We start from the raw sequence: 27,335 nt of genomic DNA on the forward strand, positions 1-27,335 counted from the left end.
GAATGGGCTGCAACAGGTAATTAAGTGGGAACACAGCTTCATAATCCTTCCCAAACAAAGAGGATTTAGAGAGAAATCCCTTTTTTTGGAGTCCTAGCTGAAGGAATGTTTTTCTGCCCACCTACTTATTCATCAGATCTCACACCTATGACTTCCACAACCAGCCCGTAAATGACTCTATTGGATACAACCTTTTGTCTTTCCCTTCAGTGAAAAAAACATACCCATAGAGAGTCCTTCAGCAATTATAGACCCGGCTGATCTGTGGTACAGGTGGAGATTGAATTTAATGGCTTTAGATGATTGTGTCCTAAAATTACTTTGCTGCCACAGGGTTTTTGATTATTTTTCCTTTCCACATGGCCCTCATTTGTTCAGCTCAGGTTGCATCAATTCCAGTGACATCTAGGCTACGGGCATTCTATGCCTTATTCTCAGAGCCCCCGTCAAAATTTCTATTCTTACTGGTTTTGCTACCTCTGAATTGGCCCATGAAGGAAGACTGTATACATTTCCTGGGCCTTTCTATCTTCTTTATGTGTACATGGAAGAGGGATTGCCTACTTCAGGCAGTGAGACAACAGCCATGAACTCCACCCACGCCATTTCTGCACATAAGGGGGTGTGAGAGAGTGAAGAGAGTCAAGGGCATAGCCTGTGAATGTCTGCATGTATATGTTATATTCTAGAAGCTCATACACCTCTAATTCCGAGACCTTTCCTCATACGTGGTGCTATATTAAATGGGACTTCGGCAGACACTTAGAAAACAGAGAAAGAGAAAATATCTGATGCTATAGTCTTGACTTAGAACACTTTCCTCCATTGTTAACTGTCAGTGTGATCAGAATTTTTACTCTGCAGAAATTCAGCCACAAACTACAACATATTATCTCCTTGTGTATTTTGCCCTTCCTTCCAATTCCACATTCTCATGTGTACCCTACCCTCATGACCTAGTTAATTCTCTAAAGGACCCGCCTCCTAAAACCATCACATTGGATGTTAAAACTTCAATGTATGAATTTTGAGAGGGCACATTTATTCCATTACAGTGATATAAACAGTAATTAATCAAGTGATTTTACTTATTTTTGACTCTACAAATACTTATCAGTGCTGCAGATAGAAATATGAATAACACATAGTTCAATCTAACATTATATTTTCTTTTCATGGAAAGGTAAAGTCAGTTGCTGGGTATATTTTCAAAGATAAATGTGGGCCACATTGCAAGCAATAAAGATTTGGAATGGCATCGTGCATAACCCGCAGAAGATAATTAATAGTTTCTATAATCTATCTCACAGACCACATAAGGTAATGAACGGGAAAAAGTGCTTCACATTGCGTAAAAAATTTAATACACACGGATGCTAGTACCGGTGAAGTTTGTTTTGTGTCCCTGAGCCAGGAAATATGGGAAGTAAACTAAAGTGAGCTCTCCAGACCTATCAGTCCTGTAACTTTGTCAGGTTTTAGGGAAATGAGACACATACCTTCCTCTAATAAATAATATTCACCTAAGGTCTATTGTACAAGCAGGAAAAGCCAGTCCAGGTATGTCCAGCGTTTTCTGAAATCATACCGTTTAAAAAGTATTTAACTGTCCATTTATGTGGCATTGGGAAGTGTATTCTAGATTTTAAGAATGTCTATCTAAATGTAAGAAAACACACATAGAGTACATAGCTGTGGATGATGCATTTAAATGTTTTAACTCATCCAGTTCTATTACTTACATTTACCGTTAAGTTCTGTTAAATTACTAAAATCTATATACTCTAGATGTTGATTGAAACTACGAATTAAAATGGTAATAATATGACTATCTTACTTGGTTTTATGATATTTGCCACCAGTATCTATGAAAAAGACCACTATATGAGTGGCAGTATATTAACTCTTATTTTGCTAAACTGGTAAAAAATATTGTTTGATTTATACTTAATTCATATACACATGTATATGTGCAGACACACCTTTGCCTCTTGAGAAATGATATTATATATAGACAGAGAGAGTTACAGCAATTACAACAGGTCAGGTAATTGAGAGAACTCAGGAGATTCTACAAGGGACACTCATGCAAGGCTTTGATTAAGATACATGGGATAGCAGGAAAGTAATCCAAACAAAGATCAGAGAAATCCATGTCTTCCAGACACAGGGCTCAGAGTCCTTTTTTCTGTCTCGTAGGGGATGCTCTTTTGATTGTGACTCACCAAGATCGATGTCAGAAACCTTAGTCGTCTTGATTGAGTCAAAATACGAGTGTATTGGAGTCTTTTATACCCTACTGGTCACCTTGTTAAAACCAGGTACATATCATCATCTACACACATTGAATAAGCAATGTAAGCAAGCTGCAAAAGACAAGTTTTAGACTTTAAATGTTACATCGTAAATCACAAGCTAATACTTTTCATCTCTACTTGCCTGCGTCAGTGTCATGTTTCTGGGCATCCTAACATCATGAACAACCACAGCTCAGCGGCGTCAGGTTAACACTCTTGTTAAGCAACAGTGCATTATAACCTTCCACGGACTTCTTTGCATAGTGTACTGATTTACCTGTTGGTAACATCATATTTCCTAGTTTCTGCATTTGATGCTGTGACATTTTGGAGCCTTGTTGACCCCGGAGAGACTGCTCTTCCAGGAGTAGCTAATTCCTTGGGGATGCATACAAATGGTCTGCAAGCGTGCCTTTCACATGCAAACTAACCAATTCAGAGTTCACACCTCCAACAACCTCCATTTTCAAACTCACTCACTCAGGACCACTATTGCCCTGACCTAATCATTCCCAGGACCTGGGACTAGAGAAACAGACACAGCACCTTTGACCGGGATCCTGTGCAAATTATTCAAATTAGTCAATTCAAAACCTGCTTACTTGCCTCATCCATTCCTTTCCTCAGAAACTACAATAAAGCTTATGACCATTTTTCTCCTTATTTCTTAGACCTTCAAGAAAGTGCTTCTTTTTGCGGATCCTGGTGTGGTCTCTCACATGTCCCCTCCTCTTGGGATCTGTATGTAGAACAAGTTACCTTTTCAATGGTAACCATCTCTTCACCTGTTAGTCTTGCCGTATATAAAAATCTGTATTTTAAGATACTCTCTTATTTAATAACTATTAGACCATTTTGTCTGAATGCACCATGATTTATTTAGTCAATGTTTTATCAGTGGACAATTATGTTGATTCAATTTGGTTATTTTTATGAGCACTTCAATAATAACCTTCATTTTTTTTCTTAATATCTAAGACATTAAATCAGTCTTAGAATTGTATTACACTTTGTGTTACACAGCATTTGAGGAATAAGTATAATTTTTAAATACCTCCTGAGATCTTTCTATGTGGCGCAAGACCTTATATGATAGCTTCTGAACTCAAATTATTTACAGTGATGTTAGAGGTGTTTTCTAGGTAAGCAAATGAGTGAAAATATTAATAAATAATATAAAAACATGATTATGGTAAAAATAATACTTAGCATTTAGCAAGAACATATTCAGTGTTAGGCACCGTAAATATTAACAGAAAAATTGGAGACATGTTGTCTGTGGGCTAACTACCATTCTAAATGTTTTACTTATATTAAGCCATTTGATCATCAACAAAAACTTGTAAGGTGAGTGCCATTATTATCCAGATTTTACAATGTGAAAATTTAAGCAGGATTTCCTTAAAATCACACAGTTTGTAAGGGAATAACTGGGATCTAATCTTCATAAAAATTCAACAAAAAGGTGTCATAGTGCCCATTTTTAATATGGGCAATCTGAGAGGAAGGGAGGTAAAATAAATTTCTTAAAATCACATAATTGCTATGTAGGTGTGACTTTGCACATTCAGGTCTGTGGTAAACCAAAACTACTTTTTGCCAACAGTGACAGATCCCTCATAGGGTCCAAAGGCATGAATGTGTGAAGTTTTAGAGATGGAAAGGTTATATCTAGTTAGAGCAATAAAGGGAAGCTTCTTAGTGTCTAAACCTCGGAATATGAAAGTTATTTTGGTTTAGTGAATATGGAGATGACCCTGACATCCCAGGAGGAGGTACCACAAGACAAGAGATATGTGAAAACGTGTGTCATGTCTGAACCATATTGACTAACCTGACTCGAAAGGGAGAATAAATATAGAAGAAGCAGTTCATTGGTTTCAACATTTCTATTGCAAGAAACAGAACCCCCAACCAATACTAGCTTAAACAATAAAGGCATTCATTACACATTTGTTTTATTTTTTTTTTTTAATTTTTTTTTTCAACGTTTTTATTTTATTTTTTTTGGGACAGAGAGAGACAGAGCATGAACGGGGGAGGGGCAGAGAGAGGGAGACACAGAATCGGAAACAGGCTCCAGGCTCTGAGCCATCAGCCCAGAGCCTGACGCGGGGCTCGAACTCACGGACCGTGAGATCTTGACCTGGCTGAAGTCGGACGCTTAACCGACTGCGCCACCCAGGCGCACCTACACATTTGTTTTATAAGATTAGGAGAGCAAACCTTGTCGGAGTTGGTTCATCGTACCAACATTATCAAAGATGGAGGAATTTTTCCTATTTTCGCTCTGTCATCCTCTTTGGATCAATAGAGTCTTCTCAGGGACACAGCTTTCTACCTGCCCGAAGGATCGCATACAAATACTATCAATTACTGCCAATGAAGAAGAAAACTGAACTGTTTTGTTCTTGTGAGAAGTAAGGGAGATGATTCATTTGCAGAAATACCAAATAAAAACTGTGCTCTCTAGTGAACAGTAGGTTTACCATCTATTGGAAATATATATAAACCTTCCCTCCTCCGTAATGGAGTCCCAAACCCTTGGACACTTCACTTCTTGGTTCTTCCCCTCAGTTTCAAGGGCTTTGCAATGAGCATGTGCCAAAGAGCAAAGGAGGGACCGAAAGTCTCTGCATCACCTCAGGAAATGTACATTTGTTCCAATCAGACTATTTCTGGTCTTACGTGGGCATAGGCGATGTTTGGGTAAGGCTGTCACCTCTGTAGTACTCAGCCAATGAGGTATAAGGGGAGATACTTGCAGGCTAGAAGATAAATTGTCTGCTGTGACTGCCCTCAATGTGCCTGTCTGTCAAACACCTGCTCTTGCAAGAACGTTGATTAAAGCTGTGCTCCATGTCTCTGCACCCCTTCTTTGATTGCATCTGTAGGCTTATTTCTCACACAATTGTGTGTGTGTGTGTGTGTGTGTGTGTGTTCAAGGAAGGAAAACTTTGCCAGGAATTCCGAATTTCCTCCACTATCTTTCATTAAGAAAGATTTGGGTACAAGTGCCTCCTTTATTTACAAGTCTGAACAACCAATATCTTGGATTTTTAGCTTGGAAAACTACAAGATGAGTTTGCCACTGAGGAAATAAACAGGAGCAGGGAAGGCTATTGGACAGAAAATCAACAATGATGGTACATATAAGTTAAAGACCGGCTAAATGAAGATTACAATAAGCCAAGTAAAAATAGCTAAGCGTTTGAGCTAGGATCCTAGAATAGGTTGAATGGGAGCAAGACAATAAAAACTTGACAGTTTGCATGAAAATTAGGGGGATTGGTTCAGGAAAACAAGAAAGATTTAGGACTCTAAGTTGATTCCAAGAATACAATCATGAGTAACCAAAAGAATATGTCAGTACACTGAAACGAAAAAGACAGCATCTGGGTTAGTCCAGTGGATTTGTGCCTCACGGCCCAGTCCAAATGTCCTTCTGGGGTTTCTGCAGCTGCTAAACACCAGTGCAGAAGGTACAGTCCCCAGGTTCAGCTTCCCATCTTTTCTTGTGTACCTGCTTGCTCTGTTCTCGTATCTCCAGCTTGTCCCTTGATGGAATTGCAGGACAGAATCTCATTCCTTGTTCGATCATGGGTGACGTTTGTTGTAACTCTGGTTTCAATAATCCACTTTGCTTTGTGCAGCATCCCAAAAGAGGTCTAGGATTCTGGGCTTGTGCTGTCAAGGGCATCTCGAAAGAGATGTTCTTTGAGAAATGATGAAAGCAGTGCATTTGGCTTGGAGACATACTGAGATTGGGATAACTACAGGACTTAAGCTATGGCAGGCTGATGAGTGAGTTTAGACATGTAGTTAAAAGCTTAGAAAGAGTGTGAAGCTCATTGTGTAGAATGAGACTCTATCAAAATGAGAGTTGAAGACGTAGACATAGTATGTTTAGATTAGCATGCTATAATACACAGAACATTTATTTTTGAATCATACAAACCTGTTTTTTTTTTATTAATTTTAAATATTTATTTATTTTTGAAAGAGAGACAGAGAGACAGAGTACTAGTGGAGGAGGGGCAGAGACAGAGGGAGACGGAGAATCTGAAACAGGCTCCAGGCTCTGAGCTGTCAGCACAGAGCCCCATGCAGGGCTTGAACTCATGAGCTGTGAGATCATGACCTGAGCCAAAGGCAGACACTCAACAGACTGAACCACCAGGCACCCTGAAACCTGGGTTTTTATTCCACTCTTTACTATACATGTATTTTGTGAATTTGTACAATTTTTCTACCTTCATTAATAGACTTTTTATTTTATATAATTAAGTAAACATCTCCTAGAGGAGAATCGTGAAAAATAAGTGTCAAAATGATATAAAATAAATGACATAAGTCTATACTATGCATAAAATGAACATTTAATTCACTTGAGAGAATAGCATAAGAGAAGAGGATTTAAATAGTATAAAACTGTGAATGTAAGAGATTCTTTTGAAAAAATAAGGTCAGACTACATTTTATCAAATGCAAATAAGAAAAAAATCGAATTATAGAGTGAAGGCAATGTGTATTTACCATACTGATTTTTCTTCTTGTCATATGGAAAGACTATATATATCCAAGTCTTTTTTGGTTAAGACTCAGTTTTCAGAAATAGAAACATGGACCTCACTTCCAGTTTGAGGTAATTAATTACATCTGAGCATTAACTCTTATCTTTGAATGTCAACAGGGAGAATGTGCTAATATAACAAATCCCAAAATACATGACATTGGCTAGATGTATGGACAGAGAATGGACAAAAACTGATATCAAAAGCCTGACAGATGGAGAACCATGCAATACGGTGGCAAATAATTTATAGGTTATCTCCTAAAACAACTAGAAAGGCAGTCTATGTGCCTAATAAGGTTGTAGTCTAAGGGAGGAAGATATAAAATTGGATGTTGATATTTTCTGTTGTATAATTTTAACTTCACTTGGCAAAATGTTATAAGGGGGTCGTAAATTCAGGTTTCATGTTGCTTGTTTGCAAAGAGCCCTGAAAGGAAATTGAGAGAGTTCAGGAATTAGGGTCTTTGTGTGTTGGCAAAATTAATTGATTCTACTCTCCAAGTGCTAAGATCTGGGGTCTCAAAAGGCTTTGAGGTACACATGCTTATAATAATTCTCAGATAATTAAACTGGCTTGGTCAAAAGCCAAATTAGAATGTGACCTTTTACCTGTTGTCAATTATAGCAACAAATTGTGGGGATTTTTTTGATAGAATAAATCTTAAGATGCTTTATTGTGCATGAATAGACAACCAAAAAGAGGGGTCTATTTACTAATGTTCATTTCAGAAGTAGCCCAAATTAATGAGATAAGGAAAGATTCCTTGGAAGGCAGCTAGGGCTCTAGAGAACACTGGGTAAGAAGGTACTCCCGTGGGAAAGAATTAGATGCTATCAAGAAAACTTCCCCACTTCTATGGAAAAAGGCTTGACAATGTCTGCCCAATAGACCAATGGTATTTCTGAAATACCATAGACCAAAGAATATTATGTATTTCCTACATTTCATTTCATTTTCTTTGAATAGTGGTGTTTATTGCAATTATGCTATCTTTGTTCAACTATTAAATATTTGGGACGGGAAATGTTCATTTAGAACATAAATCTTCAAATCAAGAAGAGCTTCCATAAGCCAGACTTGATGAAGATATTTAACTCCCAAAGATCTTGAATTTCCAACTGATGCGGTGACTAGATATGACTCTGGTTTGTATTCCTTTGGATTTGTTTGCATTTTGTATTCCTCGGTTATTTTAATGTTGAAGAGGATAAACAAAGCAACGTTTTAGTTACCAGAATATTCTCATTGTTTCTTTGATATTTTTCAGTCCCCTTCAGAATCATTCATGTGATCAGTTCTGGCCAATGGACTGTGAACAGCAATGTCACATGATATTTATTGGCTAAGGCTGTTACAGATAAGTGTGCTGCCCCATTCTTTGCTTTCTCTTTGGTGGTGACCAGGGGGGTCATGTGTTGAAATGCCAGATCACAAATACGAAAGCAGCTTGGATATTGAATAGAAATTTTTTTGTTTTTATGCAAGAAAAAATCATTTCTCCTATTTCAGGGTTAATTTATTCCTACAAAATAGCTAACTTATTCCGTTAACACAAAGAAAGTTGAAAAAATCAGCTAACGTCATGCTATGCAAGGCAAAGAAGGAAAAAAATAAAAATGGAAAAATGTTAGCAATGCAGTTTTGCAAGAGGAATAAATGCAGAGGAAGACCGAATAAGGTCAGTGTTTTGTCATTTAGTTCTCACTGCAGACATTGGGAAAACAATCCCTGTACTACTTTGGGGTGAAAGCCAAACTGCAGTTGAAAGAGAAATGAGGGGCGCCTGGGTCGCTCAGTCGGTTAAATGTCTGGCTCGGGTCACGTACTCATGATTTGTGAGTTCCAGTCCTGCATTGGGCTCTGTGCTGAGAGCTCAGAGCCTGGAGCCTGCTTTGGATTCTGTGTCCCCCTTTCTCTCTCTGCCCCTTCCCTGCTCATGCTCTGTCTCTCCCTCCATCTCAAAAAAAATAAACATTATTTTCTTTTTTTAAAAGGAAAGAGAAATGACTATGTGATAATAAAATGGAAGCAATGAAAGTAGAATATATATTCTGCAAATCTGGCATTGCAGTTCAGACGACTATAACAAAATATCATAAGCAGAGTGGTTTGAGAAAGTAACAGTTAAATTTTCACACATTCATTTTCTTATTTTTTTTAATTTTTTTTTAACGTTTATTTATTTTTGAGACAGGGAGAGACAGAGCATGAACGGGGGAGGGTCAGAGAGAGAGGGAGACACAGAATCTGCAACAGGCTCCAGGCTCTGAGCTGTCAGCACAGAGCCCGACGTGGGGCTCGAACTCGGACCACAAGATCATGACCTGGCGCCCCTCACACGTTCATTTTCTAATGGCTAGGAAGTTCAAGATGAAGAAACTGACAGATTTGATGCCTATTGACTGAAAGCCCTCTTCTTGGTTTGTTGTCAGCTGCCTTCTTGCTATAACTTCACATAGTGGAGTGGGAGGGGCAGGTCCTCTGGTCTCTTTCTCTTCTGATAAAGGAATGAATCCAATCATGGAGATCCAACCACCATGGTCTCATTTAAACCTAATTGGATCCTGAAGACCTCACCTGCAAATACCATTACATTGATAATTATATCTTCAACATATGAAGTATAGACAAGGCAAATATTCAATCCATAGAATTTGGGAATTCTCTAAAACATTGGCTTAAGTAAAATATTAAAAAGGTAAAGAGAAAGGGCTTTCCAAGGAATTGAAAAAGCTGAATAAATTTGTTAACAGAAGAATATATGCTGTTCGATAAGATATTAGATATAAGCGACAAAAGGATCATGGATGCACTATAACTCAGATGGGATGGTTAATTTTATATGCCAACTTGGCTGGGCCATGATAGGCATAGATAATTGGTCAAACACTTAATATTTTTGTGAAGATATTTTTAGATGAAATTAACATTTAAATCAGTAGACTTTGAGTTAAGATGATCTTCCTTAAGGTGAGTGGGCCTTATCCAATCAATCGAGGGTCTTAATTAAAAATAAAACAAACAAACAAAAAAACACAAACACCTGACCTTCTTAAGCAAGAAGAAATTCTGCCTTTTGACTGCTTTTGGACTTGAACTGCAACTCTTCCTTGTATGTCTCTAGCCGACGAGCCTACCGTGCATATTTTGGATTTATCAGGCCTCCATAATTGCAGGAGCCAGTTTCCTTAAAATTAATCTCTCTAATCTCTTTCTCTCTCTTTTTCTCTCTCCCTCTGTCTTTCTTTCTCTCTCAGGTGATCAATGGAGTTTTAGCAGTGGTTCATGTCATAGTGGACCCAGAAGATTCCAAACCTATACTGTGGTTATTTCTCCAGGTCTAGAATGCAGAATTGGAACAGACATCTTCAGCAATTGGCAGAATCCCTTCATTCTCTGACTTGTTAAGTGAGGACTATTGTGTTAGGGAGGTAAAAGTGGAAGCTACAAGAACTGCCTTTACCCAGAAAATACTAAACCATAAACACTACTGCATTCCTAGAGAGATTGCAGATTAGTACCACCATTAAGGACTTGAAAGATGTAGGGCCTGTGATTCCCACTGCATCCACATTCAACTCGCCCATTTGGCCTGTGCAAAAGACAGATGGATATTGGAGAACGACAGTGGATTATCATAAGTTTAACCATATAGTGACTCCACTTTTAGCTGCTGTACCAGATGAGGTTTCATTGCTTGAGTAAATTAACATATCCCCTGGTACCTGTACACAGCTATTAACCTGGAAAATGCATTGTTCTCCATCTCTGTTAATAAAGACTACCAGGGGGCACCTGAGTGGCTCAGTGGGTTAAACATCTGACTTTGGCTCAAGTCAGGATCTCACAGTTTACGGATTAGAGCCCTGTGTCAGACTTTCTGCTGACAGCTCAGAGCCTGGAGCTTGCTTCAGTTTCTGTGCCTCCCTCTCTCCCTGTCCCTCCTGACTTGTGCTCTTTCTTTCTCAAAAATAAACATTAAAAAAATTAAAAAAAAAATAAAGACTACCAGAAGCAGTTTGCTTCCAGCTGGTAAGGCCAGCAATCCACCTTTACTATCTTACTTCTGGAATATGTCAGCTCTCCAGTTGTGTATCATAATTTAGTTTACAATGATCTTGACCACCTTACCCTTCCATAAAATGCCACACTCTTCCATTAGATTTATGATATGCTGATTGGAACTAGTGAGCAAGAAGTGGCAACTATTCTAGACAAAGTGGATAGACTTTTGCATGTCAAAGGGTAGGAAATCAATCTGATAAAAAAAAAAAAAACCAAGGGCCTTATACCACAGTGGGACCTCTAAGAGTCCATTGTATGAAGCCATGTCAAGGTATCCCTTATAAGGTGAAGGATAAATTTTTGTATCTGACTCTCAGCTAAGAGTCAAAGAAAAATTCTCTGTAGATGAATGGCGAATTATTTCTTGTAGGATGGTCCACTGACACAACTTCATGGCAACTACAGGTCTTATAAGATCAGTCAACCTCTAAAAATGTTATGAGATTTTTATATTCCTCATAGGGAAGAAGGTTTGCTCATAGCATTTCTATTGGTAGTTTATTGGACCTTTTACTTAGCTGCTCATAAGCTAACATTATGACAGTTAGCTTCAAGACAATTGACTTCTAGAACAACCAAAAATGACCTCTTTCCCCTTTTTAAAATAACAGAAATAGGAAAAAGAAATCATGTCTTGTTTCTGAAGTTTGAGAGAAAGTAAGAAGCATGGAGAAACATCAACAACTATGGAGACATCTCCCACCCTGGGCATGGGGCGGGATGTACAAAAACGGAATTTGTAGAATGATGTTACATTTTCAAACATACGGGCAGAGGTAGCAAAGACGGTAATCATTATAAAATCTCAGCTGTCAGATATTTTCACAGATTAAAGATAAGCTACTGCATTAACATTCATTCTAAATCTAGATGTACTGACGGGTCAAAAAATTCTCGCAAATTGAAGACAGAGATAATAAGTATTATCCCTCTCGGGGTTTATGTAATTCAATGATTGAGAAATTGATCTTCAGTTAAAGCAATAACAATGCAGGTTTTGCTCTAATTAGAGAGTAATAATGTTAGAAATGATAATAGTGCTGTTTCAAGATTAATTTCCATCACACAATTGTAAATCATATATGTGCTACTGGGAAGAATATTGAGTTAGAAGAATAGGTCTCTAAATTTTGAGTTAATTTGACCAAAACATATCATCATAGGCATTAACACATTAAACAACGAAGTAAATAATATGCACTGCCTTTTTCAGTAATAAGAGTATGCCAAGGAGAGTTGGGAAGATTTATTATATCAGACTAATTAAAAATTTCTGGGGACCATTGTTTTAGTGGAGCAAAAATGCAGATGAATGACTCCCAACTCTTGCCCCTACCTACAGCGTTTGAACTTAAGATCACTTGTTGGAGCGAAAAAAATGGGGTTTTTTCAGAGATTCTCACTCATTATTTTCTTGTCTTTATAATGATTAGTTAAACCCTGGACAAATGATTTACATTATTTTATCAAACTAAATTTTGCAAGCTGGAATGCACATTATGCTTACAGAATGACATTAAGACTAGATACATATCACATGCTAAATATGAAAGATGGCTACCATATTGGACAGCACAACCTGATAATAAAATACAATCCAAGACATATGTACTGCATGCTCAGTGATTTTAAACTATATAGAAAATCTCATTTCATAATGATTTATTTTTTCGCTTGATGTTTATATTTTTATATACATATATTTATATTTTAATCTGTTTCTATACACACACACACACATATATATATCACATATATGTCATATATTATTGTTTAGTTGGAAACACTTTTTCATGAAACATCTGAATCCTTTTGCTTTTCTATTTTTCTCTGATATATAGATAGATGATAGATCAATCTATATACATATTTCTTCATTTTTGACTATTTTATTTTGTCTCTTTTTGTCAGATTTTAAAAAGTGAAATTCAATAATGTATTTGAAAATTTTTAGAAAAAAAACGTCAAGCTCTGAATAACTTCATCTTGCTCTAGAGAAAATTTGCTGTTAGGACATACAAGATAGAGACATTTCAATTTTAATCCAATCTGGGATTGCACTGATGAACAGCTTGAATTTGAATCTTTGTGCAGGCTTATCTAATTACATTTTACCATTAGTTCCAAGGAGTAGCCAGCCCTTCATACATGTTTACCAGGGCTCCTGCTCCTTGGTGGACACTGACCTCCATTTATAGTATCCTAGCTTAGTGAGGATTTTGAAAGCTCCCTCACTGTACCAATATCTAGACTGCTACTTAAACACTGGCAAATGTCTCAGGAGAAAAATATCAGTTAAATCTTAGAATCTTTTCTTTTTGGCCCTCCTGGATGGCTAGGTTGGTTGTGTCCAACTCTTGATTTCAGCTCACATCATGATCTCACAGTCATGAGTTTGAGTCCCACATCAAGCTCTGCCCTGACAGCGTGGAGCCTGCTTGGGATTCTCTCTCTCCCTTTCTCTCTGTACCCCCACACTCCCCCACACTCGTTATCTTTCTCTTTCTCTCAAAAGAAGTAAATAAAACATCAAAAAAAAAAAAGAGAGAATCTTTTCTTTGCACTTGACTCTTATCTGAAATTTTATATCTTCCAATTCTCATTGTTTTATTAGTACTCTGATGTCTTAAAACAGATGTACTTTCTGTTGTTCTTGGTGGGAGATGTGCTCTCATAGAATCTAATCTGCCATAGCTGGAAACAGAAGTCAACTGTGTTTTATCTGTATGTTAGTGTCTGTAACTGGGAAAACACTCTCCAGGTTTTGTTAGCTATGATTTATATAAAAATCCACACTCCAGAAATAGCTGGTCAACATTTCTGCCATCTTTACTTCTAACTAATAAAGACTTATAGCTAAAGGTTAAAAGATTTTGTTGTTTCATGTAAGTGAATTTTGAAAGGATGTTCATGTTGAAATTGGTCACTTGTTAATTAGACTATGGTTAGAGTTACTATAATTATTTTTAATTGTGAATGTGTTTAAGCTATGTGGATTGTGTATGATGTTGTAGAGACATACTACACATTGGATGAGTAAGAAAGAAGCCACCCAGCAAGACCTTTATCCCTCACTCTTTAAAGGAATTTTTGACACTTGATAATTTATAATCCTTGACACTTATAATCTTATGTACATTTATAGATTTGGAGAATTCTGTTGCTTACGGTTAATTTATCATGATGAGTAGTCTTATCTCTATAATATGTCTTGAGTGAACATTTCCTTCAAAGTGTAGACAGGTTAAAAAGGACACAGGCGAGACTATATTGTGCAAACAGAACGTTTCCCCGTATTTGCTTTTCCATATGGAAGTGAGATTGTGACTGAGGAGACCTATCGGACTCACTAACCTCCAATTTGTGTTGATTTTAAATATTCATTAAAGAAGAAAAAAATAATTATTCATGTTTAGTTTAATGAGATCAGTTACACACACCCAAACAATATAGTTGTTGATTAAAAATATAATTTCAACCTTTAAGACTGGGCTACAAACAAGTAGAACTTTGGCTGAACCAAGCTACCTAAGTACATACATACACACATGTGTTTATGTGTGTTCCTGTATGTCGGTACACACACATACAGAGCTGCTAGCTTAGTTTAGTTAGTATATTAACTTTTTGTACTGCCTTCACAAGGTACCATATTCTGGCTACCTTAAAACAACAACCTCTCTATTCTGAAGACTAGAGGTAGGAAGTCAAGATGCTAGCAGAGTGTGTCTCTTCTAAGAACTCTGAGGAAGAATCTTTTCCATGCTTCTCTCCCAGTTTCTGGTGACAGCCAACATTTCTCAGCATTCCTTGCTGTAGATTCATTGCTTTAATCTCTACCTCAATCTTCACCTGACATCCTTTCTTTGTCTCTGTGTCTTAACACGGCCATTTTATAAGCACAACAGTCACATTGGATTAGGGTCTCACTCTACTCCAGAAGGACCTCATCATAATTATATCTGTAATGATTCTATTTCCAAATATGGTCACATTTTGAGGTATTGAGACTTAGAGTTTCGACATGTATTTTGGGCGGAAGATACAATTTAACCCATGATAGTTTGCTAACATTAAAATATTGTTTACAATTTTTAAGAAGGGTAGGCATATCTTCTGTGTGCTCCAGTGTACTCTGTAAGAACATAGTTCTCAGTAACTTTAGCATCTAATCTCTCAAATTATATTATGAATATTCTAACAAATTTAATCTTAGAAAATTAGAGTTGTAGCCATAGAATCATATGGTGAATATTAAACTAAATAATAGTACCTAATAATATACTAAATTTTAAATCAAAATGTGATTGATTGCTTGGCTGTAGGGGTTTTCAACAACATAGGTAGGACACAAATTATCAGGTCAGAACTTAATTTGAAAAATACTCACATAATTTTTCAAGCTTATATTTTATTGTATTATGTAAAGAGTAATATTATGATTCATACTATCACTTTGAATAGCTGAATTTCAAAAGAAATTATATTCTTTTTTATTTTTTTTCTGAATGCCTGTGAAAATATTCTTTTGATATCAACACTATGTTGCCTTATACTATGATGTGGCATGACTTAAGTAAACACTCATTTAAGACAACGAAATTTTAATGTTAAGAAGAAAGAAAGAAAGAAAGAAAGAAAGAAAGAAAGAAAGAGGAAAGGAAAGGAAGAAAAGAAAAGAAAAGGAAAGAAAAAAGAAAAGAAGAGAAAAGGAAAAGAAAGAAAAAGAAAGAAAAGAAGGAAAGGAAAGGAAAGGAAAGGAAAGGAAAGGGAAGGGAAGGGAAGGGAAGGGAAGGGAAGGAAAAGTTGTGTCTTTGCAAACAAATGCCTGAAAGCAATCTCTTTTAGTTTCAAATAGAAACAAATGTATTTCTGCATAAAAGATACACATTCATGTCTATGTGATATTTGTTATTAAGATTTCCAGAGGCTGAGTGGTTTAACAGATGGAAGTTGCTTTAAAATGAAAATATCATATGATATTCGATCATAAACAAATATAGAACATATTCTCATATAGAATATAAATAAAAAGATAAAATCACTGATTTAATTTTTTTAAAGTTTATTTATTATTGAGAGACAGAGAGAGACAGAGCATGAGCAGGGGAGGGACAGAGAGAGGAGGAGACACAGTATACGAAGCAGGCTCCAGGCTCTGAGCTGTCAGCACAGAGCCCAATGCGGGGCTGGAACACACAAACTCTGAGATCATGACCTGATCCGAAGTCAGATGCTTAACCAACTGAGCCACCCAGGCACCCCAGGGATAAGGTCACTGATTTAAGTGATAGGCTTAATGTGTCAGTTACATTCTTTTAGTGTTCACATGAACATTACCCTTTTCTTTTACAGAGTACAAAACTCACTGAATCTAATTTTCAAATATGCCTCAAAGATTGTAATCAATGTGCCTTCCTATAGATTAAAAGAGGAATGTATATCTTTTAATTTGTCTATGCTGATGAACAATTAAAGTAGACCAATATTTATTGAGCAAACCACATAAAAGCATTAAAATTAATTCATTTATTTTTCTATTTCAAGTTTATCTTAATTAATTAATTAATTAAATTCCAGTAAATACCTGAGATTATTCTATTGTAACCATTTCCATTAGTTCTCAAAGCTGAAACGAGTAGATTAATTGTAGTGCAGCCGGGTTCATATACAATAATTTATCACCAAGTCAAACTGATATCTTTAACAAAATATGCCATTTGGCCCATAAAGTAATAAAATACGCCAATTAAATAGGCTACATATCAACTTGACTGGCCATGGGGTACCCAGATTAAACATTATTTCTAGATGTGTCATCAGGGTGCTTTTAGATAAGATAGCGTTTGAATCATTGGTCTCAGTAAAGTAAATTTCCCTCCCCAATATGGGTGGACATCATCCAATCCAAAGGCCTGAATAAAACAAAAGACTAAACTGAGACATCTCATCTCCTGCTCTTAGACTGGAATTTATACCATTGGCTCCCCTGTTTCCAAGCCTTCAGACTTGGAGTGAATTACAACACCAGTTTTCCTGGGTTTCTAGCTTGCGGACAGATTGTGTTTCTCTCTCTCTCTCTCTCTCTCTCTCTCTCTCTCTCTCTCTGTGTGTGTGTCTCTTTCCACATGACAACAGTCAGTAATTTTCCTGGAATATGGCAAACAAAAGCCCTATTAGAGTTTATTGAGAAATGAATGAAAGCAGAAGAATGAAGATGGGAGAGAAGCAGAAGGCTTTAAATGGTACTTAGCAAGTAAAAGTGACAAAGTTTTATGATTCGTTTTGGGGGGGGACAAGGACAAGAAGAGACTTGCAAATGACTTCCAGGTTTCGGGTTTTTTGGTGTTAACATTCTCAGAGAAAGGACCAGGTTTGGAGGTGGGGAGGAATTATCAATCTGGTTTGTACATGTTTGATTGATCCAAGTGGTGATTATTTTCAAAAGCCATTGGTTATGCTGTCTGATGTTCATAAAAGAAGTCTGACTAGAGGGGTGCCTGGGTAGCTCAGTCAGCTAAGTGTCTGACTTGATTTTGACTTCGGTCATGATCTCACAGTTCATGGGATTGAGCTCCACAGAGGGCTCTGCACTGACTGCTAAATGGTGCAGAGACTCGTCGGGATTCTCTGTCTCCCTCCCTTTCTGCACCCCCCCTGCTCACTCTCTGTCTCTCTCAAAATAAATAAGTAATGCAATAAATAAACATTTTTAAAAGAGATATTCTCAGAAATATTTAGTACACAGATGCTACTGAAACCACTGTTTAGAGAGAAGAGAGGGCTGTGTGGGTCAGGAACATATGGCGTGGAAGCAGATGTTTTATTTGAAGCTTATGAGAGGTATTCAGTTGTGGAAAAGATAAATATTAAAGGAGAAATTTAATAATTTATAGCTGAGAAAATGAATTGCTTAGAACCACTGCATAAGTGGAGTTATTGGCCTTAAATACGAGAAGAGGCAGCTCTTTTTGATTAGATTTGTGTGTTTTGTAGCGGGCAGATATAAGCAATGCTTTCTGATGTCTTCTGTTTTTCTGAATTAAGATGTAAATCTATCTGCTGATGATGGGTCAAGCAATGGAAGAATGAAAGATTGAGGAGGAGAACTTTTATAAACTAAAGATGGTGATAGACACTATGGAGAATTACAAAGAATTAAAAACTTCAATATAAACATTCTTTAAACTTCTAAAGAGAAATGTGTATTAGTCAAGCAAAGAAGTAGACCAGTTTGGTTTGAATTAGAAGGATACTACAGACATAGAGGCAGATGGACTCTCATAGGAGGAGAAGAATATGGGCATTCTTTGCTAGGAAAAGTTATAAGCAAATAGATATAATAGACGAATAATGTGGCACTGTTTCTTAGTTTGGGCTGCTATAACAAATTACCATAGACCGGATGGCTTACGAATAAAAATGTATGTGCTACTCTTCTGGAGACTAGAAAATCTTAAGATCAAGCATTGGCCCACCTGCTGTCGAACGAGGTCCTCCTTCTTGGATTGTGAATGTCACTCTTCTCGCTCTATCCTCACGTGGCTGAGAGGAGAGAGAGAGAGAGAGCAAGTTCTTGTGTCTCTCCTTATCGGGCACTAATCTTTTTCATGAGAGCACCACCTTCTTGATCTATTCATCCCCCAAAGGGACCATCACTTTGGGCGTTCGGATTTCAACATTGGAATTTTGAGGGAACACAAAACTTCCATCTGTAGCATAGTGATAGCAAACATGAAATGAATATGGATTTACTTTGGAGAATAAAAAAGAGCACACTTGGATGGGACCTGAGTATGAAAGGCTTTACAACTTGACACTGTAGGGGCGCCTGGGTGGCTCAGTCAGTTGAGCATCAGACTACAGCTCAGGTCATGATCTCCCAGCTGGTGAGTTCAAGTTCCGCTTTGGGGTCTGTGCTGATAGCTCAGAGCCTGGAGCCTGCTTCGGATTCTGTGTCTCCCTCTTTCTCTGCTCTTCCCCCACTCATGCTCTGTCTCTCTGTGTCTCTGAAAAATGAATAAACCTTAAAAAAATTTAAAAAAACGAAAATGAAATCCTGAGATATGGTCCTTTTCCTCATATACTAGTACTTTGTTCTGAGAAAACATAACAATTTGCTCAATTCCAAAATATGATAAAAATGACAACTCTTGTTCAATGAGTTTCACCTGTGAAACATATAGAGTTCATAGTGACTGAGTATTTGCTACATTAGTGCTCTGTGCAATTCATGTGATTCCTCTGTGATAAACAGACTTGTCATGAGCTAAGGCAGATAATATTGCTATCTCTAGCCTGATTTAGCCCTTCCTTTGCTGGAACTCTTTAAGTGTTTCCTTGCCTAATGACCCGCATCTCTTTTCTCTTACATTTCCTAACTGTGTTATTTTCCCTGACTTAAATAGTCAGAACTGTCTTAATGCCTGTCTTAGTCCCTTTGGGCTGCTATAACAAAGTACTATAAACTGAGTGGCTTATGAACAATAGAGATTTATTTATCACAGCTCTGGAGGCTGACAGTCTGAGGTCAGCATGCCATCATGCTTGAGTTCTGGTGGCAACCCTCTCTTGGGGTGCGGACTCCAGATTTCTCATTCTACCGTCACATGGCGGGGAACAGAAAGGGCAAGGAAAGTCTCCCTTGATACTTGTAAGGACACTTATCCATTCTTAAATGCTTCCATCCTCAAGACCTCATCTTACCCTAATTACCTCCTAAAGGTCCCACCTTCTAATAACATCACTATGGTGGGTATGGTTTCAACACAAGAATTTGGAGGGTAGGGGAACAAAAATATTCAGTACATGACAATGCCAATGTGCAAAGCCTAAACATCTCTATGTGGTAGGATCATTCATGATTCTGTGACTGCTGTTGACCTCCCAGATCATTCCCTTTGGCATAGCTAACAAAACGAAACCAGCTTTTGCAATGTGCCACAAGACATGTTCCTTATCCTTCACAGGCTATATCCTGGAGCTCAGCCACTCATTTTTTTTGTCTAGGTATATTCTTACTCATTCTTAAAAATCCAGCTTGGGGGAGGCTGTGCATCTTTGGGGATAAAGATGTATGGGAGATCTCTGTACCTTCATTTCTTTGAACCTTAAACTACTCTAAAAAAAAAGTGTTAACAAAATCCAGCTTCAATGTCACGATGCCCTTTCCCAAATAAATTGCTCTCAAGATTTTTATGCTTATTGTACAATTATCCACTACAGTGTATTTAACACTGTGTGGCAACGGCTTGTTTTCTTAAATGGAGAATCATTTATTTGATAATTAGAGCTTCTCACAGTATTTTCAGTATTGGAGCTCTTCAGCTCACATTGAATCAAATCACCCAGCATCCACCTTTTCTGATGTTTTGTGTGTGGGATTTAAAAGCTTAAGCTAATTACAGACATATTCAGAAAGAAGAGAAGAGGGTGGAGAGCTTTTGAGATCAGGGGTAAATAGGGGAGACATATTTGTGGGTCATGTAAGAATAGGAGCTGGTAACCTTCCAAGGGCATGAGAATCCAGGGCAAGGTTACATTTGATCCCTGAGTTCGTACCGCATTCATTGAATTTCCGGCTTTAACTGAGATTCGCGTGCCTCATTCTTGGCAAAGAAGCACAGAGCTTTGGAACCTCCTAGAGCTTTGTCAATGAGGATGTAAGATATGCCCATGATGCAATGAAGAATAAAAGCCTTTCTTTCTCTTCCCAGCACACATATGCCATCTGATTTTTGACTCCCTGCTCTTGGCTCCTTAGCTAAGAGTATAGTTAGAAGTCAGGCTTCTGTGTTTGGCAAAGCTTGATTTGAATTTCAATTCTGTCTCTTATTTGTTGCATGAAATCGGTCATGTTAAATTCTCTAAGACCCACATTCCTCCTCAGTGAGAGCTGCAATCAGAAAATGTGCAACATGAAAATAGAATTTTTTCTATTTTTATTTTTATTTCTATTTTATTTTTTTCTATTTCTATTTCTATTTTTATTATTCTAATTTTCCTTAAAATTACTATTTGGTAACGCTATGTCTGCTCCAACAAGGTCTCGACACACTCTTTATTTAATTACCAATATTTTTGATCGACAGTTTTCTGATTTAAAATTTTCACTAAATTGGGAGGCCTGGGTGGCTCGGTCGGTTAAGTGTCTGACTCTTGATTTCAACTCAGGTCATGATCTCGCGGTTCTTGAGTTCAAGTTCCTCATGGGGCTCCATGCTGATGGTGAGAAGCCTGCTTGGGATTTTCTCTCTCAGACTTTCTCTCTGCTCCTCCCCCACTCATGCACGTATGCACTCTCTCTCTCTCTCTCCAAAATAAACTAAACTTAAAAAAATAAAAATTTCACTAAATTGTATAAAATACAATGTTAGTTGCGATTTAAAATCCTACCAAGTGAATTCTTATAGATAAAATACAAGGTGGCAAAACTTTTAAAATGAGCAAAGTGGAGTGTATATTAGACACCTTTGAAGCTACTTACCTTCTTAAAAAATTGAAAACTCAGGCATAAGAACACTTTTAATGAAACACGTTTGAGTAGACTGCAGACACCTAGCCTTGGTTTTGCTGTCTAGAAAATGGAGCGATCAAAATGAGCTCTCACTAGGTCAGAATTCAGAAGCTAAATGATTAATTCAGCCACATTTTCTCTCACATCATTTAGACAAAGAAGTCAATTAAGTGGAACATTAAAAGCTGATGAATCAAACAGTGGCATAAAATAGCAATTAGAAAATAATCAGTTAATGAAGTAAAATGACAGTGGAGAAGTCATCAAATGACAGTAACAGAACCAGTGCATTAATGAGAAGTGACATTGAAGAATAGAAATGCCAAATACAACAGCTATGATGTCTGAAAATATATTGGATAGATTCATACAGATAATTGGGTTAAAATGCCTCCGGTGCTTAGGATATTTTTCTAGTGTTCACTTGCTATTGCTACAAAGAAGGAAAAAAAAAAAAAAAACAAACACCTAAATTTAGTCTGCTCTAGACATGACCTCCAAGTAAATCCCCTTACATTTGTAAAGCAGTTATCCATGCATCTTACTCAAACTACATATCTGTAGCTTAAAAGAGAGTCATATTTAGATTTTATGAAAATGAATGCACAAGATGCACACCCATAAGGCATTACGGAACCTCTCTTCCTTTCTTATAGGTCTACACAACTAGAAAGGTTCTAGCAGGTTCTGCCTGCTACCAAATGGCTCCAAAGGAGGGAGAGAGCTGATGTGTAGCCAGGTTGAAATGGGGGATGTCAAGTGAATTAAATGATGTAGTTTCCCAATATTTGTCTCTTCCCACAAAGCTCTTCTATTAATATCGCACAGGTTCTCACAGGACAAAACTCTAGATCAATCACGACCTAAGCATCAATCATTAGCCCCAAATCTAAGAATATTACAGTAAGAATGTAAACAATGAAAAACATAAATAATACACTTTCATACTTGGATTACCATGTGTATGGTGCTTGTACAGATTATTTTTATAAATGGACTTTCATTTTTAGAGCAGTGATGAATATCGGTCTCTCCCCTCTGGTGCTCCATATCATTTTATTGATTAGGATACTTTTGGGAAAAAAAAAGATAAGTTGTGGATTATTTACATGATAATTTCAATAAAATTTGATGTAATGATTGTGCTATCAATTTCTCATTATTTAAGGTCTTTCATTATTAGTCATGCATCTCTTTCAAGTGCTGACAAATAATATCAGTATATAATGTGATGCCATTACCCCACGACTATGGTATACATAAAATGCAAGACAAAAAATAATCATTTTCTTTCTTCCATGATATAGAATGGAATCAAATTGAACTACAAAAATATGGCTTGCTTCCAAGGAATTAAAAATTAATGAACAACAATGGAATTCAACACCCATGAGCTAGGAAAAGAAGGTTAAGTTATAAAATTGGTCTTAAGTTAAAGCAAAATACATACACATTATACCACATTAACTCTAATGTTGTAGGACCTATTCCTATCATTAAGACGAGCTTTTTTAGAAAGTTGAAAACATACTCTGAGGTATAGAGAGAGCACACTCTCCCCCTCTGTCAGGGATATTGATATCTATTCTGGCAAGTACTATTACATGGGATGAGGAAGAGTTTATCATGAATTCCTTTGGCGTTTTTGTATCACTAGGAAAAATTAGGTTATTTCATGATGCATGTGCCCAGGAATACATGTTTTTAAAGCCTCTTATAATTGATGACCCCAATTAAAAAATAAAGACATGCTGAAGAAATAGATCATGTGTTATGTTTTTTTAAATTTTTTTTCAACGTTTATTTATTTTTTGGGACAGAGAGAGACAGAGCATGAACGGGGGAGGGGCAGAGAGAGAGAGGGAGACACAGAATCGGAAACAGGTTCCAGGCTCTGAGCTATCAGTCCAGAGCCTGACGCGGGGCTCGAACTCCCGGACCGCGAGATCTTGACCTGGCTGAAGTCGGACGCTTAACCGACTGCGCCACCCAGGCGCCCCTAGATCATGTATTATTGACTGAAAAAATTGCAAATGATCTTTCTCAATTTTTGTAGGTTTTCCAAAATTTCCAGATGGAAACTCTTCCACTGGAATTGGGAGCAAAATCCAATGGTGAGCTAAATAGATTTTCTTTGCTATTTTTTCTAGATGGAGTTTTATAATTGATAGGAAGAGAAATGGTCCTCAAAGTGCGTCTATTGCCTTTTTCTACCAGCTAACTGTATATGTACACAAACCTCATTAGAGTAAGCTTCGTGAAAGAACACAGTTTAGGATATTATTCTTTTATATTAGATTACATTAAAGGAAATTTTCAGGTGGAAAAATGTCTAACATAATGCACTGTAGGAGGTGTATACTTGATATATTCTTGAAACATGAGTTTAGCAGCTCTTGATTATTTGTTTTGTATGTGTGTTTTAAAATCATAGGTTTTTACATACGCATTTCCAAAAAATTCAACTTGCATTAAAAAAGTTACCATTATAAGTGTCAGAGGCAAAGTTATCAAATGCATAACGTAATACCCGATACTGTTTGCACATCTTATACTGCATTATGATTTGCTTAGTTACAATTCATTGTTATTTTTATATGTTCTCTGCTCCAACTAAGTTTTCTTCTGTAAGAGATTTTTCTCTGAATTTTGTTTTAAAACATTCATACACAACCACACACACACACACACACACACACACACAGCCCAACTTTCAAAGAAAATCCTGCTTATATGTCAATTTATAAATCATATAAAAGCAGAAGCACTGTGGTTAAAGTATAGAAAAGTCCCTGAGCCATCTTACATGAATTATGCATTAAGGGGTAACTTTTAGCTGAAAATGACTATGTTAAAAAAAGATGATCTGAACTTACACTGCAACCTTAAAACACTAGAAAAGATGAGCAAACTGAATCTGCATCAAGGGAGAATATGATAAAGATTAGTGCTGAAATTGTGAAATAGAGAATATTAAACTTAAAATAGAGAAATTCAACAGAACCCAAAATGGGTTTTTTTTGTAAAGATTAACAACACTGACATATTTGAGCCAAATTTATCAAAATAAAAATGGAAGAAAAATTCAAAAGCCTAAAATAAGAAGTTACCAACCTTATAAGAATAAAAAGGATTTAAGGGGAAGATATGAGCAATTGTATGTCAATGACTTAGATAATTAGATAAAATGAACAGTTCCAAAAAATTGCAAGCTGCCAAACCTGACCCAGGGAGAAAAAGGAGATCTAAATTGACCTATAGCAAGTAAAGAGATTGAATTGGCAATCAAACAGGCACTCAAAAAGAAAAGTCTAATACCAGCACTGTGTGGTACTGACATAAGGATAGATGTATAGATCGACGATGTCTGAGAATGCAGACATCGACTATTACCTTTGTGGTTAATTGTTTCGCTACAAAGAGGCCCAAAGAGGGGCACCTGGGTGGCGCAGTCGGTTAAGCGTCCGACTTCAGCCAGGTCACGATCTCACGGTCCGGGAGTTCGAGCCCCGCGTCGGGCTCTGGGCTGATGGCTCAGAGCCTGGAGCCTGTTTCCGTTTCTGTGTCTCCCTCTCTCTCTGCCCCTCCCCCGTTCATGCTCTGTCTCTCTCTGTCCCAAAAATAAATAAATGTTAAAAAAAAAAAAAAAAACAAAGAGGCCCAAAGAAATTTAAAAATCTTTTCAACAAATGATGCTGGTACAACTGTATATCCACATGCAAAAAAATGACCCCCACCCTACCTGACACCTTACACAGAAATGAAAGCAAAATACATCTTAAATAAAATTTTAAGATCTAAAGCTAAAATATCCTAGAAGAATATATAGACAATTGTTTCTTGGCTATCAGAGCAAAGGTACAAGTTTCGAAAAGAAAGAGATTCATGACTTCACCATAATTAAAAACTTTTGCATTGCATATAATCACATTAAAGGGGTGAAAAGACAACCCACTGAATGGGAGAAAATATTTGCACGCCGTAAATCTGATATGGAGCTTGTATCTAGAATATATAATGAATTCGTAAAACAGCAAGACAGACAAATAAAAACACATAACTCAAACAACAAAGATTATGAATAGATATTTGTATAGAGGAGATATAAGAAGTCCTATAAACACACATAAGAAAATCCTCAGCATCCTTATCCATTAGGAGTAAGCAAATCGAAACCATAATGAAATACTACTCCATACCCACTAAGATGGCTAAAATAAAAAATACCCAGATATAAACAAGTATTGTCAAGGGAGTGCAGAAAATGGAATCCTTGTGCTTTGCTGACGGGAATGTAAAATGGTGCAGCTTATTTGGAAAAATGTCATTTTCTCAACAAGCTAAAAACAGATTTGCCATATGACCCATCAGTTCCACTCCTAGGTATACTTATGATAGAATATTATTCAGCAATAAAATTAATCAAGTATTTAAACATGCTACAGCATAAATGACTCTTGCAAAATTATGCTGAGTGAAAGAAGCCAGTTGTGAGAGACCACATATTGCAAGACTGCATCTTAATGAAATGTTCAAAACTGGCAAATCCGTAGAAACAGAATATACATTAGTTGTTGCCTGATATACGGAAAGTGACTGTTAATGAGTGCAAGGTTTTTTGGAGGGTGAAAAAATTGTTCTACCATGTTTTACCGTTCAGAGTGTGGTAATGATTGTACAATCCTGTGAATATACTAAAAATAACATTGACTCATACACTTCAATAAATAGATTTTGTGATGTGTGAGTTATATCTCAATGAAACTAGAAAGAAGAGATCCACGTGAGAAAGCACATTTTAGAAATAAAAACAAACTAATCTCTAGTAATTCAAACAATGTGTCATTTTCTTAATAGATATAAAATAAAATAATAACTAAATTACAATGTGAAATGTAAACATATTAAAAGAAAAGCATATATGTTATAGTATTCCATCATGATCACTGGCTTAATAAATTTCTTGTGTCAGGGCACCTGGGTGGCTCACTCAGTTGAGCGTCCAACTCCCGATTTGGGCTCAGGTCATGATCTCATGGTTCATGAGATCCAGCCCTTTGTCAGGCTCTGTGCTGACTCTATGGAGGCTGTTTGGGATACTCTCTCTCTCCCTAACTCACGCACACTCTCTCTCTCTCTCTCTCAAAATAAATAAACACATAAAAATAAATAAATTTTCTTGTGTCCACAACCGTTGTATCTATAAATATTTGGACGCCATATTCTTGAGCCTTCCCTCAGTATCATGCTTACCTGTTGGATGTTGACATTTCGAAAGATAATCATTGTCCATGTGATCATATTTAGCATCAGTACAATTATTAATAAGTTTTACCCAAATAATAAAGAATTCATGCAAAAGAAAATGCAATCTAAGTCTAAATACATTGAGATGAACTGACTCAGATAGTTTTCCAATTCTTTAATTAATTACAGTGATAATCATCTAACTGCCCTCTCATTCTGTCCTGCTTTTTATAGTAAATATGACCTGTCTGGATTCAGACATAGAGATATTTTCCTTTTTTCGGATCTTGAGATCTTTCATACTACAGAGCCTTTAATTTTCTTGATTTCCCATTTCCTTTACATTTTGTCAAGATCTAAATCATTTTTCAGTAGGAGAAAACGACTATAAGCCCATTTTCAATTAATGCATCTGGTTGGAAAAGGTCTTTAGTAGATAGAGAAGCATCAGGAACATTCTTACGCTGTTCCTCATACTTGTGGCAGTTCTGAGTTCTGTGACTCTTGGGGTCAGCTTGAGCGTGGACGCAATAGAGACTTGAGACTGCTGATTTGCATTTAAACCACATTACTTTTACGTTTATCTCTAACTTACCTTATTTGGTTTCCCAATACATTTTTTTTTTTTTTTGA

The sequence above is a fragment of the Herpailurus yagouaroundi genome, unplaced genomic scaffold (genome assembly GCF_014898765.1).
Source record: "Herpailurus yagouaroundi ecotype Mexico unplaced genomic scaffold, PumYag 162, whole genome shotgun sequence".
Taxonomy (NCBI): Eukaryota; Metazoa; Chordata; class Mammalia; order Carnivora; family Felidae; genus Herpailurus; species Herpailurus yagouaroundi.